Raw genomic sequence first — 6,000 nt, 5'->3', positions numbered from 1 at the left:
CCATCAAATCATCAAAAAGAAAGTCCCACACACAAGAAAAGTCAATGCTTAACTTTTTTATTTTATATAAAGTGTTCGTAAGTATTTAAGAATATTTATTAAAAAAATTTATTGACTATAATTTTTCAATAATTACATATTATAAAATTAATAATAACCTTTTCTTATTAAATGTGTGCTTTAATTTTTTTTCCTAGACAATTCTTCTGGATTTTTTGTTTTAAAACTACTAAATAGTTGAATTTTAATAAATTTATATTTTATTTACAGAAGAATATTAACAAAAATTTAAAAATATTTTACGATGTATTTAATGATTATTTTTAATAATTCTGAAAATTAATGTCAAAACTCTATTAATACTTTCCATGAATGACCTTGCAATACCAATTAAAAAAGCATTAAACATAAAAATGTATATCAGTGTTAAACTAAAAAAAATAAATTTGAAATAAAATATCCATTTCATAATTAAACAATGTTTCATTATTGTTTTTAAAATCATTGATAGTGAAATATATCTTTCTTTGATTGTATTTGGATTGAAGAATATAAATCTCTCAATAATTTATAGATATTATTGCGACTGGTTGAATACTCTATGGAAAAAGAAAAGAAGTCAAAGCCCAATTATTTTTTAGATTTTTTTTATTATAGTACCTCTGTGAGAAAAATGTAAAGTAATTGTCACGTGATCATTTAATTTTTTTTACATGAATTGTATAATTAGTTTTTTTTTTTTGTAAATTCATTTATATTTTCGAATTAAAAATTAAATCACTTTACTTTTAGTGTATTCTCTTCTTTCTTAATATTCTAATAATGGGAAGACTTTGATTTGAGTATATTATTTAACACCTTTTATTGCATACATAAAGTCTTTTAGAGAGATTCTCAAACTTAGATTCAAAGTTATTTTCCTACCATTCTTCTCATTTTCACTTTGTAAGACTGGGCTTTGGCCCAGTACCCTTTTCTTTAGTTTGAATGTTGACTTTCTTTTCCTTGTCCATAATGTAACTTGTTCTATTTCTACCTCTAAACCTTTTTCCTCCTTTCCTGATTTTTAATTTTGATTTTTGTTCGAATTATAATTAGTTGTCCGACAGCTATCGTTAGAAACAATCACTGCATTTTCGAAGTATTGTCCGCTTTGGAACGTTTGAGCTTCGTCACGGTTTTGTCTTTAAAAGACGTCTCGAAGGGTGGAGGGAGATATGAATATTTAAACTTCGTTTGATCTCAACTCTTAAACAATGTGAAATTTATTGAGTGTACCAGAACAATTCTCATAAATAGATCCTACAGAAGTTAACAAATTATACAAAAAATTTACTCAATTATAATTTAATTTGGAATAACTTTTTTTTTTACACTAATATATCTGGATTGTTTCTCTTTTAGTCTATTATTTGAGGATTTGATAATTTCACCAATTATGTTGTAGTTGAAAAAGTTGTTCTATGAACTATTTTATTATACTTGCCATGAGTTTCGATTTGTTAAATAATATTTCTAAGTTTCTAAAAGTGTGGATGCTTTATCATCCTTAATTTGATTGTTGAAAAAGTTGAACCTTGGAATTTATCACTTTCTTTATTTTATTCTAAAAAGTTAAAACGTAATCCCATCAAAATGAGAATGTTTTAGTAATTAAAGTGAACATTGAAATCCACCTAATCACAGTGACGATGTTGTCTATGTCATGACATTAGCAATGAATGATGTCACAGTATTTTACATTTTTTTTTTTGGATCATATATTGAGGTATAGGTTTATGATTAAAATTCATTGTTCAAAATCATAGAACAGTGAGAATAATTGACTAGTGTGATCTTGGCATGTTTTATCTGAAACAACAACATTGAGTTTGAGAACTGAAGATAAGTCTCCATCACTTGGTTGCAAATATCATGCACGTTCGATAGTCACGAACAACTCTTCAAAATCACACTCTAAATCTCATCAAATTGTATCAATGTTTACTCACACAAGACTAAATTTTAAATCAAATATACACTTTTTCGTCTAGACGAACGAAAAATTAGTGTTCATTGATATATTTTAAAATACAGTAAGAAAATAACAACAAAAAATCTAGCGGAAAATTTAAATTTTATTTAACATATATATATCTTAAAATACTTCAAATTGTTGAAAAAAACTTGGTTATTAGTAAAGTTTAGTGAAGGATTGTGTATAAAAAAGAAGAAGTAAAGTAATGGTTTGAACCCTAATTATAAAGAGAAAACACACCTTATAGTAATTATGACCATAGAACAACTAACGATAAAAGTTGTATAAATATTTTATCAACTTCAACTGCTTTTATGCTTGAGTTGGCATTGCAAGGTCAAGAATTGATAGAGGGTAGTGAAAGTGATAAGTATTTTTTTATCAGAAAACAAATGTATTAAATAAGGATAATTTAATTTACAAAGTAATATGTAAATAAATAAAGGGTTAAATAAGTTTTTTCTTTCTTGACTTTCAGTGAATTTTGGAATTAGTCCATTTTGAAACTTATTAATTTAATCATTCATCTTTTGAAATACGTAAATTTAGTCTTTTTTATCAAATTTTGTTAGGTTTATTTGATGTTTCGTATGCATTTCAAGATTGTATATTTTAGTTATTTATACTGTTTGACACATTTTTACTTTAACGTTAGGTCAAATACCATTATGAAACGTACTTGAAATGTCAAATAAACTTAACAAAATTTGATTAAAATGACTAAATCCATGTATTTCGAAAGATGAAGGACTAAATTGATCCGAAGTTTAGAAATGGACTAATTCCAAAATTCATTGAAAATTAAGGGACAAAAAACATATTTAACCCATAAATAAATAAATAAATAAATTAATATGAGAGGACGATTAATAGTTGTCCTGTAGAGATTCGTGAAGCCTAACAATGATAAGGCAATGTTTGCAGAGTGTGCCAGAGAAGGTGTTTGATTCTGTAAGCATAATCAAAGACTATAGTTCTGCCTTTTCCAACCAAAATGAGTCAAATGTCTCACAAGAACACAACACTCTCGTACTTGTTTTCCTTTTTCACATGAATATGTTATTTTCGTGGAACTTATAAATTAAGACTCTACAATATTAAATTAAGAGCTTCTTCTTCAACCTTTATAATTACTATCCAAATATATTATACTTAATCAAACATTGTTCATATCTAATATATATAAATATGCTATTTTTACTTAGCACTCATAAACACATGGTCAAAATGTGAATCAACTAAACTCTTATAAACTCTGAACACCTTTATTTTTATCTGTGTGTTCTTGAGGCTGTCTACTTAAAATATATGAGTTAAGTCGAGTTTAGGGTTAGATGCATGCAACGAATCGGTAAAATACTTTAAGCACATGCACACATGCTATTGAACCATCACAAAACATGATTTTTAATGCAAAATGAGACATAAACATGAACCACAAGACATTGTTGATTTATTATTGAAGACAGTGTATGTCCAAGTGAAAGGTTTCTAGACTAAAACTCTAACTTTTTTTTGTGATCAACATCAAACAAACGATAAGGTAGAAAGAAAAGCTTTGACTATATATTATATATATACCTCATACTATAAACATGGAATAAAGTGATATTTTGTTTGATTAACTTATCCTAACCAAGAGTGACATACAATGTTGTATATATTTTAATTACACGCCTACTAATATTCGAAAGAGAATCATAAGCCAAGATAGTTTCTTAATTTATAAACAAAACGCTGATTAAGTGTATAACTAAACTTATTTTGGAAGCTTGATTCCCAAATTTTGTAATTACCCATTTGAATTAAGGTAAGGGCTTATTAATTTCCTATGAAAATTTAAGTCATTAATTCCAAATGAGCACTACTTATTTCTAGCAATGACAATGCATTCGTACACAATCTAAAAGGTTTGAATAATTAAGGGTATTTGAAAAAAATCACTTTATCACAACATTAAGTAGGGTTTGGTAAATGTTGGAAATAGAACAAAGCATTTTTGTTTCTTCCATTTTCTTTCCTTTTTATGAGATCAACCGAGGAGAAGAGATTCACTGAAGAAACACAATGTGACCTGAGTCAAATTATAAAAGGGAATGATATCACATCTCTAACTTAAAATCTTAAAACAATGATTTTGTGAATTTTCTACTTTATATGTTACTCAATTTTCTAAGTTATCAGATGTAAAACATAAACTCACGTTTGGATTTCCAACGACTTTCATTCTTCTAAGTGTAAACTAAAATGAGCCATTGCATTATCTTATATTCTTTTCCATTAATTCATCCTTTTTTTTCATAAAATATAGAGATTAAAACTCATTTAATTTTTTTAATCCATTTTAAAATGTTCGTGAATAAATCACTACCTTAACCATGAGACACTCTTAACCACATTAGAGATTCAAACTCTTTAATTTGGCGATGAATTGTTTAATTGCATGATTATGAATTTATTATGAAGCAGGATGAGATAAGAATTTGTCTTGCATCATCACCTACAAGCTTACATTACAGCAAAGCATGTGTCCTGAAGAAGTACTTAGAGATATAATTAGGAAGAGAATAAGGTAGTTTAATGCATAATAAGGAAGATGTTTAAGGTAGAAGCGACACTTGGATAATATTCTAAGAAAAAGGTGGCAGGTTCATGAACATGGATTTGGAAATAGTTGAAAGATGGAAGAGGGTTGATGGTGGTGGACATGGATGCACCATGCTTGTCCCTAGACCTTCCCTACAACCTAGAGTTAGCTGGGTTATTTCATTAACAGACAATGCTACAACTATCACATAGATCTCTGTGTTTAAAACAAACTTCACACATATTTGTATAATCAGAAATGCATATATATATATATATATATATATATATATATATATATATATATATATATAGCTTCTTCTTCACATGTCAATGACAACTTGTAAGAAAATAAATACTCAAATAATCAATGATCTATATAGTGATGATGATGGTTTTAGGTGCCTCATCCTTGTAGTTGATTGTGATGGATTTTTTAAGAAAGGATCATGACATGAGTCAATTCACATATAAGAGATTACACCACTTTTAACTAAAATTCTTAAGACGATAAGTTATAAGTCTTCATCATTCTATGACGCTCAAACTTTCTCGATTTTACTTAATATATATATATATATATATATATATATATATATATATATATATATATATATATATATATATATATATATATATATATATATATATATATATATATATGAGTCGTAAACTTATACTTGGACTAGCATAACATATTTTCTGGAAATATTTATATACAAATGCAATTTAAATTACACCTAAATGTTAGTATGAGTTAATCACCAATTTAAATTCAAGAAAAATGATATTTTAATCAATTTTTTTGACTCGTTTTTAATCCTTCATTTGAATCACTCCTAGATCATCACATCATACCACTAAAAAAAATAAAAATAGACAATTGAAGGGTGATTTGGAATAATGACTTAAAAGTAGGTTAGAAAAAGTGGGTTAAAAAAATTAGGTCAAAATATCATTATCCTAAATTTAATTATTTTATATTTTTTTACATAGAAAAGAGGGCAGAATCAAAAGACACTTTCAATGTTATTAAGTAATTGGCCAAGAACAATAATAAGGTCTTAACTTGCTAATCCTTGGATCTTTCTAGGGCAATTATTCACAAAGTGAGATTTTAGTTCTGTGAGGAAATCTGCATTTTTGTTGTTGTTTCTTTCTAAATTTTAATTTAATAAAAAACCATTGATTTAACATTATATATATTCAAGTTTTATTTTGAACAACCATTTACATAAGTGAATGAATATTAAAGTATATTTTGAAAATTTGAAAATTATGAAGTAACTAAATATTTTAGTTTGTGTATATCGCAAAAGATAAATATTTATTTGTATATAATTATATTTTATGATTAAACAAATGTTTGAAGTAAATTGGTTATATTATATATAATT

The sequence above is a fragment of the Vigna unguiculata genome, chromosome 4 (assembly GCF_037176805.1).
Source record: "Vigna unguiculata cultivar grain cowpea cultivar isolate G323 ecotype 2 chromosome 4, ASM3717680v1, whole genome shotgun sequence".
In the NCBI taxonomy this organism is placed as follows: Eukaryota; Viridiplantae; Streptophyta; class Magnoliopsida; order Fabales; family Fabaceae; genus Vigna; species Vigna unguiculata.
Note: the sequence above shows the minus strand (reverse complement) of the source record.